The following is a 12156-nucleotide window of genomic DNA, read 5'->3' as shown; positions in this document are numbered from 1 at the left end:
TTTGATTTCTCCTTCGTATTTGAATGAGATCCTTGCTGGGTACAGTAATCTGGGCTGTAGGTTATTGTCTTTCATCACTTTAAGTATGTCTTGCCATTCCCTCCTGGCCTGAAGAGTTTCTATTGACAGATCAGCTGTTATCCTTATGGGAATCCCCTTGTGTGTTATTTGTTGTTTTTCCCTTGCTGCTTTTAATATTTGTTCTTTGTGTTTGATCTTTGTTAATTTGATTAATATGTGTCTTGGGGTGTTTCGCCTTGGGTTTATCCTATTTGGGACTCTCTGTGTTTCTTGGACTTGGGTGATTATTTCCTTCCCCATTTTAGGGAAGTTTTCAACTATTATCTCCTCAAGGATTTTCTCATGGTCTTTCTTTCTGTCTTCTTCTTCTGGGACTCCTATAATTCGAATGTTGGAGCGTTTCATATTGTCCTGGAGGTCTCTGAGATTGTCCTCGTTTCTTTTAATTCGTTTTTCTTGTTTCCTCTCTGATTCATTTATTTCTACCATTCTATCTTCTATTTCACTAATCCTATCTTCTGCCTCCGTTATTCTACTATTTGTTGCCTCCAGAGAGTTTCTGATCTCATTTATTGTGTTATTCATTATATTTTGACTCTTTTTTATTTCTTCTAGGTCCTTGTTAAACCTTTCTTGCATCTTCTCAATCCTTGTCTCTAGGCTATTTATCTGTGTTTCCATTTTGATTTCAAGATTTTGGATCATTTTCACTATCAATATTCGGAATTCCTTCTCCGGTAGATTCCCTACTTCTTCCTCTTTTGTTTGGTTTGGTGGGCAACTTTCCTGTTCCTTTACCTGCTGAGTATTCCTCTGTCTCTTCATCTTGGTTATATTGCTGCGTTTGGGGTGGCCTTTTTATATTCTGATAATTTGTGGAGTTCTCTTTGTTATGGAGCTTCCTCACTTTGGGTGGGGTTCTATCAGTGGCTTGTCAAGTTTTCCTGGTGAGGGAGGCTTGTGTTGGAGTTTTGGTGGGTGGAGCTGGGTTTCTTCTCTCTGGAGTGCAGTGGAGTGACCTGTAATGGGTTATGAGACATCAAAGGTTTTGGGATAATTTTGAGCTGCCTGTATATTGAGGCTCAGGGGAGTGTTCCTGTGTTGCTGGAGAATTTGGGTGGTATGTCTTGTTTTGGAACTTGTTGGCCCTTGGGTGGAGCTTGGTTTCAGTGTAGGTATGAAGGCATTTGATGAGCTCCTATTGCTTAATGTTCCCTGAATTCAAGAGTTCTCTAATGTTTTCAGGCTTTGGGTTTAAGCTTCCTGCTTCTGGTTTTCAGTTTTATTTTTACAGTAGCCTCTAGACTTCTCCATCTATACAGCACCGATGATAAAACATCTAGGTTAAAGATGAAAAGTTTCTCCACATTGAAGGACACTCAGAGAGGTTCACTGAGTTACAAGGAGAAGAGAAGATGGAGGGGGTAGTTAGAGGTAACTGGAATGAGATGCGGTGAGATCAAGAGAGGAGAGAGCAAGCTAGCCAGTAGTCACTTCCTTATGTGCGCTCCATAGTCTGGACCGCTCAGAGGTATTTACAGAGTTGTACGGGGAAGAGGAGAGGGAGGAAGTAGACAGAGGTGACCAGGAGGATAAGAGAGAGGAATGAGTAGGAGAGAGACAAATCCTGCCAGTAACCAGTTCCTTAGGTGTTCTCTACCGTCTGGAACACACAGAGATTCACAGAGTTGGATAGAGAAGAGATGGGGGAGAAAAGAGACAGAGGCCACCTGGTGGAGAAAAAGGAGAGTCCAGAGGAGGAGAGAGTGGTCAAGCCAGTAATCTCGCTCTCAGGTAAACTTGGGTAGTGAAGTTTGGGTTTTTAAATGTACAAAATTGACAACAAAAACCTAAGAGCAAAGATTAAAAATCTGGAGTAGAGGTTGGATTTTCAAAGATACAATATTAAAGAAAAGCAGAAGGAAAAAGGAAGAAAGAAAAAAAAAAAGAATTATTAAGAAACAAACAAACAAAAAAAAACAAAACAAAACACCAACAACCATCCAAAGAGTATATATGGTGTTTGCCTTAAAAAAAAAAAAAAAGTCTTTTTTTTTTTTTTAAATAGTAATGCTAGGTTATAGAAATAAAAATTAGAGGAGAAATAGAAGACTTAACAATTAAAAAAAGCTCGGAAAAAAAAAGGAAAAAAAAAAGCAAAAAGAAAAAAAAAAGAATGATTTTAAAAATATTAAAAAATTAAAAATATATCTGGCTCTTCTCTGATGTTATGGGCCATGTGGGCTCACTTCCAAGGTGGTTCCCTCTGTTTAACTTCTTCTGTTTGCTGGTTTTTAGGCTCACTAGTTCAGTCACGCTGTGGGGAGGGGGGATGCTGCAAACAAATAGCACTGTCGTGTGTACACAGTATCTCTGCCCCGCTTGACCTGTCCTTTCTCGCGGCGCACAAACCACTCCGGCTCTACGATGCTCAGCCAGGAACCGTCTGGGGCTGGCCCTAGGCTGCATGCACTTCCCCGGTCCAAGCTGCTCAGGTTCGGCCCTCAGGCAGCCCTCAGAGGCACAAATGCGGCTGGGACTGCGCTTTGTGCCCTTCCCAGGTCCGAGTAGCTCAGGAGTTTGGCGAGCGCGATCGCCGAGGCTTGTCACCTTTTCCGCCGCTGCCGCTCAGCTCTCTGGGTGGACCGCTGGCGCACCCCGTGAGGCAGACTGTGACTGTCCAGCACCCCCAGAAGTCTTAGCAAAGGAGCCTGCTTGCAGTTAGGTAAGTAAAGTCTCTCCGGGTCTGCAATTGCCCCTTTCCAGTCCTTACGGCTCTGGCTGCCTGTCCCCGGCGGGGAATGGTCTGCAGCCGGCTTTTTCCGCTCCGTCCTTTGTTCTGTGCTGGGTCCTGGCGGTGTCTTATGTTCGAGCTTTTCGCGTGGTAGCTATCCCACAGTCTGGTTTGCTAGCCCAAGTTAGATCGTTCTGGTTGCGCGTGGGGCGTTCCTGCCCGATTCTTACAAAGCTCTGCAGCCCGCGCCTCCCGCGCGTCCCTGCCCTGCCCCCACTTCCCAATGGCGGATGCAGGCGTCTGTGCTGCTTTTCCGCTGGGGGAGTTACTGGTGGGCTTGTAATCTGTTGGTTTTAATTATTTATCTATTTTTCCTTCCTGTTATGTTGCCCTCTGTGTTTCCAAGGCTCGCCACAGACTCGGCAGGGAGAGTGTTTCCTGGTGTTTGGAAACCTCTCTTCTTAAAATTCCCTTCCCGGGATGGGCTTCCCTTCTCGGGACGGAGCTCCCTCCCCACCTCCTTTGTCTCCTTTTTCGTCTTTTATATTTTTTCCTACCTGTTTTTGAAGACAATGGTCTGCTTTTCTGGTTGCCTGATGTCCTCTGCCAGCCTACAGAAGTTGTTTTGTGGAGTTTGCTCGGCGTTGAAATGTTCTTTTGAGGAATTTGTGAGGGAGAACGTGATCTTCCCGTCCTATTCCTCCGCCATCTTTCCCTCTCTCAAAATGTGTTTGCTTTAAAAGGACTCTGCAATCATGCCAAAAACACATGTGCAAAAATACCTCTCTGATTATTTATCAAAGAGTAAATCCCTCTCTACAGCACTTTTTAACAGCATATTCTTTCTCTAAAGAAAGAGGATACCAGACTTTCAAAGGACTGTTAAATATGAAGTCTGTATGGACATTCATACCAGGGCACCTGAAATGTTGTCATGGTCTGAGTAGGGTGAAGACTATGGAAGCCACATGATACATTTAATTTTCTGGATCCAGTGTGTTTGAGCATCCATTCTGTAATTATTTCTCTAGTCCAGGAAAATATAATTGAAGTAGATATGCTATACTCAGAAACTTGACAGAACCCTTACACTGGCATCCTGACTTACTCTAGGAAGCATTATGGAAGTCCTTAAAATTGTCCCAACACCTGTCCCAATACTTGAAAACAGCCATGATAAGAAATCGGAAGCAATGCTGTTCTTGGAATGAATCACAGAGATTAGTAATGTTACTGAAGATTATGAGGCTATAGCAGAGGTGACCCTTGTTTCATTCCCTCACCTGAACACTACAAAAAGCAGATGGATCATGACAGTAGGTAATGGACTCCCATAAACGAAACCAGGTAGTAGCTCTAATTGAAGCTGCCAGACTGAATGTGGAATGCCTCATGCTTCAGCATGATCTGCATGCACTGCCTCTTTTATTTAGTATGGGATTATTGATTTGGAGGATGCTTTAAAATAGAATATAAGCACAACTTTACATGGTAAGGACAGCAATACACTGGCTCTATCCTTAGGGCTCTGTTAACTCTCCTGATTTCTATCATAAGGGGCTTTGATCATTGTATCTGTCAGAGTCTATGTAAGGAACAGAAACCATACCAATTACTTAAAAGGTATATAGTATAAAGAAGTGTTAACCTACTATAAGTGAACTGAAAAAGCAAAAAGAACCTGAAGTACAAAAGTAACAATTACAGGAAGCATTTATCACTCATAGCATATTGAAAAGCAGAGACTACTTTGTCAACAAATGTCCATCAGGTCAAGGCTATGGTTTTTCCAGTGGTCATGTATGGATGTGAGAGTTGGACTGTGAAGAAAGCTGAGCACTGAGGAAATGATGCCTTTGAACTGTGGTGTTGGAGAAGACTCCTGAGAGTCCCTTGGACTGCAAGGAGATCCAACCAGTCCATTCTGAAGGATATCAGCCCTGGGTGTTCTTTGGAAGGAATGATGCTGAAGCTGAAGCTCCAGTACTTTGGCCACCTCATGAGAAGAGTTGACTCATTGGAAAAGACTCTCATGCTGGGAGGGATTGAGGGCAGGAGGAGAAGGGGATGACAGAGGATGAGACTGCTGGATGGCATCACCGACTCGATGGATGTGAGTCTGAGTGAACTCCGGGAGTTGGTGATGGACAGGAAGGCCTCAGTTCAGTTCAGTCGTTCAGTTGTGTCTGACTCTTTGCGACCCCATGAATCGCAGCACGCCAGGCCTCCCTCACCATCTGCAGTGATTTTGGAGCCCCAAAAAATAAAGTCTGACACTGTTTCCACTGTTTCCCCATCTATTTCCCATGAAGTGATGGGACCAGATGCCATGATCTTCGTTTTCTGAATGTTGAGCTTTAAGCCAACTTTTTCACTCTCCTCTTTCACTTTCATCAAGAGGCTTTTTAGCTCCTCTTCACTTTCTGCCATAAGGGTGGTGTCATCTGCATATCTGAGGTGATTGATATTTCTCCCTGCAGTCTTCATTTCCAGCTTGTGCTTCTTCCAGTCCAGCATTTCTCATGATATAAGTTAAATTTCTCTGCATATAAGTTAAATAAGCAGGGTGACAATGTACAGCCTTGATGGACCCCTTTTCCTATTTGGAACCAGTCTGTTGTTCCATGTCCAGTTCTAACTGTTGCTTCCTGACCTGCACACAGGTTTTTCAAGAGGCAGGTCATGTGGTCTGGTATTCCCATCTCTTTCAGAATTTTCCACAGTTCATTGTAATCCACACAGTCAAAGGCTTGGCATAGTCAATAATGCAGAAATAGATGTTTTTCTAGAACTCTCTTGCTTTTTCCATGATCCAGCAGATGTTGGCAATTTGATCTCTGGTTCCTCTGCCTTTTCTAAAACCAGCTTGAACATCTGGAAGTTCACAGTTCATGTATTGCTGAAGCCTGGCTTGGAGAATTTTGAGCATTACTTTACTAGTATGTGAGATGAGTGTAACTGTGTGGTAGTTTGAGCATTCTTTGGCATTGCCTTTCTGTGGGATTGGAATGAAAACTGACCTTTTCCAGTCCTGTGGCCACTGCTGAGTTTTCCAAATTTGCTGACATATTGAGTGCAGCACTTTCACAGCATCATCTTTCAGGATTTGAAACAACTGAACTGGAATTCCATCACCTCCTCTAGCTTTGTTCGTAGTGATGCTTCCTAAGGCCCACTTGACTTCACATTCCAGGATTCTGGCTCTAGGTGAGTAATCACACCATTGTGATTATCTTGGTCATGAAAATCTTTTTTGTACAGTTCTGTGTATTCTTGCCACCTCTTATAATCTTCTTCTGTTGGTCCATACCATTTTTGTCCTTTATTGAGCCCATCTTTGCATGAAATGTTCCCTTGGTATCTCTAATTTTCTTGAAGAGGTCTCTAGTCTTTCCCATTCAGTTGCAAAGAATCAGACACGACTGAGCAACTAAACTGAACTGAACTGAGAGTTGATAGTAGAAGGGAAGATATTGGGACTGTTATAATCTGAAGGCTTGAACAAGGAACTCAGACCTGGAAGAGGGGCCTTGCATGGCTGGTGTAAGTGCTCAACAGCTCAATGGAAAGACACTGCAGCTGGGATTTAGACCTGTGAGGCAAGAAATCAGGTGATGTGCTAAGTCAGAAAAGGTGTGATAAAGCTGATGATAGTTGTGTGGAAAAACTACAAAATGGAACTAGCTCCTGTTACTGGAAACAGCTAGAACAAGGTAAATCATGGGCATGAGAATAAGTGTATCACACCATGGAACAACTCCTAAAGAGGAGAGTCTCAACAGTAGATGAATAAAATCACACATCCTGAGCATATTCACCACCCTCTCTCCTTGGCCACCTCATCATTGCACAACAAGATCACTTAAAGAGAAAACATGGTATGAGGGATGGAGGTTATTCATAGATTAGTAGCATAAATTATCTTTAACCAAAAATGATATAGCTACCGCCACTGCTGATTGGCCAAACTGATAGTGAAAAAAACTGAGATTCTTGTGGGTATAGCCCCTGAGATACCTGCTTTATGCAGAGCTGTCTTATTAGAACTCCCCTAGGACCATTGAGCTGGTCCTTGGCTTTGTCTCCTGCTCCCAGAACTTAGTTCTTCCTTTTTCCCTCTTTTCAACTGTCCCTCTCTCCCTCCCTCCTTTCCTTTCTTTCCTTCTCTCCCTCCCTTCCTTCCTTCCTCCTCCTCTTCTTCATTTGATTCCTTTCTTCTGCTTTCTTCATTTCAGTCACTCAGTCATGTCCGACTCTTCACGACCCCATGAACCATCACCAACTCCCAGAGTTTGCCCAAATTCATGTCCATTGAGTCAGTGATGCCATCCAACCATCTCATCCTCTATTGTCCCCTTCTTCTCCCACCTTCAATCCCTCCCAGCATCAGGGTCTTTTCAAATGAGTCAGCTCTTCAGGTGGTCAAAGTATTGGAATTTCAGCTTCAACATCAGTCCTTCCAAAGAACACACAGGGCTGATCTCCTTTAGAATGGACTGGTTGGATCTGCTTGCAGTCCAAGGGACTCTCAAGAGTCTTTTCCAACACCACAGTTCAAAAGCATCAGTTCTTCAGCTCTCAGCTTTCTTTATAGTCCAATTCTCACCTCTATACATGACTACTGAAAAAACCATAGCCTTGATGAGATGGACTTTTGTTGGTAAAGTAATGTCTCTGCTTTTTAATATGCCTTCTAGGTTGGTTTATTTTATATTTAAGGTTGTTTATATTTAAAATTGTTTTATTTTTTATCTAAGACAGGGTTTAAATAAGATTTTCTTCCATAGATAGCCAGTTGTTTTAGCTACATTTATTGAGAAGTTCCTCCTTTACCCCAGTTGTTTATAAAACTAGTTCTTCTCATGGGATATCTGTTCTTTTCCCCTGGTCTATTATTAATTTTGCACTAATTACACATATTTAGGTTTTATAGTTTTAATATAATTTTTAATATCTGAGGACAGCCAGTCCCTTAACCATCTTTTTCATTTTCAGTAGTATTTCTACAAGATCCCTCTTTCTCTAACAATTTATCTTAGTTATTTTATAGACTTTTTTCTTTAGTTATATATCATCATAGTAAATCCTTGTTGTTTACCAATTTTATATATGGTATTATACATCTGTTAATCCCATACCCCCAATTTATTCCTCCCCCAGTTCCCCTTTGTCAACGACAATGTTTGTTTTCTATGTCTGTGACTCAGTTTCTATTTTGTAAATAAGTTCATTTATACTATTTTTTTTAGATTCCACATATAAGTTATACTATATAATATTTGTCTTTCTCTGACTTCTCTTAGTATGATAATCTCTAGGTTCATACTTGTCGCTGCAAATGGCATATTTCATTCTTTTTTATGGCTGAGTAACATTTCTCTTACTCATTTAAATATTGAACATACTTATTTTTATATGAAAAGCCTGATATTTTTCCATTTTTGGAGTCTTGTGCATATTGGCTCTCTTTTTTGTACCTCCTTTTCTTGTGAGCTTTAAGGCTCTTGAATTTGTGTTACTGTTCAGTGGAATTCTTATCTAAATTACTCCTGTGAGGTATTCTTGAAGGTGTGTTCATCTAGAAGATTTGCTTCTCCCAAAGGTCCAAGGCTACCAGTAATCCAGGACAATTTTAACATATATCTTGGTTTAAGGTTTCGGGGAGTATCTTGGAGATGTGACTGGCTCATGATTAAGAATTCACAAAGGAAACTTTGATTTCACCCAGAGTCAAGGCTGAGAATGGAAATCTTTCTTGTCTTTTTCTAAGGACCTTATATATTCTGGTCTACTTCTATACCACAGTGTAGCCCTCTGGGAAAATGCCCTCTGTGTAGCTATGTCTTACTAGAACTCCCATCTTGAGCTTGTCCTACAGTTTTGTCTCTTGTTCCCAGCACTCTGCTTACATATTTATCAAAACAGAAACTCAGTGTACCCAGAATTGAGTACATGTCCTCAGTGTGAAAACTGCTTTGATTTCTTGTCTCTTCAAATCCTGATTTTACTTCATTATTGACCTTTGAAGTTTCCTGAACTTTCTTGCCAACTCAGTAATTTAATGTCTTTTATTCCTCCCTTTTTTCTTTCTATATTTTTTCCAGCATTTTTGTTATTTTCAAAATAGAGGGCTTAGTCTACCATGATTCAAAATGGAAATCTTTATGAGACCAATTTTTTAAATAAATGTGAAAGGATAACTTCAAGGTTATAGACACACACATCATCTGCTCTGCCAGTAGCTATCAGACTGGTCAGATCATGTAAGCTAATCTTTTGGTGATTCTGTTTCTGTAAAATATGTTCCTCTGTCAGGATCATTACAGGGATTGAATGAGGTTCTGTAGGCTGAAGCACTAAGTATTGTATGGACTGACCTATGTTGAGCTTTCATAAATTGTTATACATATCCTTTCCAGGTTTATAATTTTAAGAATTCTTAAATAAATCATACAAATATAAAGAGATAATCACATAAAACATACCATGGCTTGTAAAATAGCAACAGCAATATGTGATGTTTAAAATAAGTATTTCTCTTTAAAATGTTAGTTGTTAAACTGAACCACTGTAAATTAACAATCCCCACAATAAATCCACAACTAAGACAAGTTGAATAATTTGAAGATAGATCCTCTTGCTATTCCAAGTGGTGCTAGTGGTAAAGAACCCACCTGCCAATGAAGGGAATATAAGAGATGCAGCTTTGACCCCTGGGTTGGGATGATCCCCTGGAGAAGGGCATGGCAACCCACTCCAGTATTCTTGCCTGGAGAATCCTATGGACAGAGGAGCATGACAGGCTACAGTCCAGAGGTCCCACAGAGTTGGACACGACTCAAGTGACTTAGCATGCAGGCCTCTTGCTAAGACAGCTCTGGAAATAGAGAAGCATTTGTCTTATGTTTAAAATATACAAAATTTCTAAATCTCATGAGTACCCACTAGCTCTGTGATGAGATGTTAGCAGAAACTAACAGCAGTGGTTCTAGATTTGCCATTCAAAAACTTGGTTACTTTTTAAAATTCTTGCTAGTGTACCATCTGTGTAGTAGACTGAGCGTGTTTAGTATATGCTGATCTTTTTATCCTCCAGATTGTTTCTTAAAAATATTTATTTACTAACTAGTTTAATAAGTTCTCTAATTTTTCCTCTCTATTTGGAAGTAAGAACATTTTAATGATCACTGATTAGTTCTGGAGCAGTTAATATGTTGGTAATTACAAAATATACATTTAAGGGAAATTGTTTTGATTTTCTGGTCAATAAAGTTTAATAGTGTTTTGACACTAATTATATACATGTAAAATACAAATTAAAATGTATGCAATTATTTAGAAAAAAATTATCTAGGTAATTGTGGGTTTCTTTAGTTTTATATTCCTAAGCCCTAGAGAAAGTTAGAATTTGACTCGTTGTAACCAGAATGATCTAGCCAAATATCTATTTTCTAACAATATTCAGAATAGCCTTAGTCGAAAACATTTCCCTCTCTAGCTCTATTGGTCTCTGCGTTAGCAGTGCATCAGAACTGTTTTTATCATGATTTCCAAAAATTACAATAGAAATTAATGTGGGGTTTCATTGCAGCCTCATGAGTAGTTCTATTTCAAGAAATAGCCTTATTTTTCAGAATACCATTATCTTTTACTGTATAGTGGTCCCAAAATGCACAAAAGCCATATTATTTTTGACAATTCTAATGAATTCAAAGAAACTCTGGTTTATAGTTTTCCGTATTTCTGTTGAGTAAAAACTCAAGTTAAAGATCAAGAATTTACTGAGTGAGGCCTTGTGTTACATTAAAAAATTATACATTTGAGTAAATTAGTAATGGTATTGAGATGGTTATTGCTAAGTTTCAGGCACTTTACTAAGTGATCTGTATATATTCTTTAAAACAACTGTTTATGAAACAGATACGTATTCCTGGATTAAACTTCCAGCCTCCAAGTTGGAGCCTATTGTATCAAGTCTTCTTTATCATATGGTGAAATGAATTACAAATGCATACTCTAGTCTCAGTTTATGTTAAGTTAGTTAGTTTTGTCTTAAAAATAGTTTGGAGTGAATTATAAAAACTAACTGCCATTTTCCTGGCATTTTGAATGAAATTTCGTGTGTGTGTGTGTGTGTGTGTGTGTGTGTGTGGTGTGTGTGTAGTTTTAACTGTGATATTAATTGATATTATCTTCTCTTCCAAGTGTGGAAGTTATCAGCTTTAATTCTTCAGTATAAACTTTTTTGTATAAACATCACCTGACATTTTATTTGGGGTTGATTAAAGTTAGCTGCTATAAGGTTTATGTGATAACACTGAAGCTTCAATATCAGAGCTTAATTATAACAAAAGAGACTATTGTGAAGTTTTAAATATGAGTGTTTCTTTCATGTCGTCCAACTAAGAGCTCCTGAGTGATTAATCTTAATAAGAGTTCTCAGAGTGACCGATTGCTTCTAATACTCTCTTCTGACCAGATTTTGTTTGCTGAGAATAGGTCACAAAAAAGAAATCTAAAGGGTATTTCATAATCTTTGAAAAACTTCTCCTTTTGTCTTGCCTGAGGTTTATTTAGCAGAAATGTTAACATTCTAAGGTCATTTTGGGAAGTTGCACATAAAACCTGATGTTTAAGAATTGAAAGTAAGGAATTACCACTTACTACTTTTATGATTCTGCTCAATTCAGAGAACCTGATTTTGTTTTTTTAAAGGATTTTTTCAAGTTTTATTTACTTTTTACGTTAATTTTTGTCACATCCTGCAGCATATGGGATCTTATTTCCTCAACCAGAGGTAGAACCTACAGCCCTTGCATTGAAAGCCAGAGTGTTAACTACTGGACTGCTGGGGAAGTCCCCAAGTCAGAGAATCTTCCCAAAGTCTTGTTTTGCTCTATAAAGTACTTGTTGTTCCTATACATGGATGCTATTGAAGGTATTGCATAAATTAATATACATAGTAAGGGCTTCCCTGCTAGCTCAGTTGATAAAGAATCTGCCTGCAATGCAGGAGACCCCGATTCTATTCCTGGGTTGGGAAGATCCACTGGAGAAGGGATAGGCTACCCACTCCAGTATTCTGGCCTGGAGAATTCCATGGACTGTATAGTCTATGGGATCGCAAAGAGTTGGACACAACTAAGTGACTTTCACTTTCAATATATATGGAAGCATTTCATAAGTGATTAAGTGCTATACAAAAAATAAGAGGGTGTTTACCAACAACTGTAATACTAGTTTGGTTCTAAGAATCTTAGAGTGACTTGCTTATTTCAGTATTTAAATCATACCTATTTTTCAGTATCATTCTTTAAGCTGCAAAAAAGTAAAGAAAAAAAGACACAGAAAAGGAAACTTGTGTACAGTGGGAAATTCATTGTATTTCAAGAAAAATCCTT

The sequence above is a fragment of the Ovis canadensis genome, chromosome 2 (assembly GCF_042477335.2).
Source record: "Ovis canadensis isolate MfBH-ARS-UI-01 breed Bighorn chromosome 2, ARS-UI_OviCan_v2, whole genome shotgun sequence".
Lineage (NCBI taxonomy): Eukaryota > Metazoa > Chordata > Mammalia > Artiodactyla > Bovidae > Ovis > Ovis canadensis.
This window is presented reverse-complemented; position numbering follows the sequence as displayed.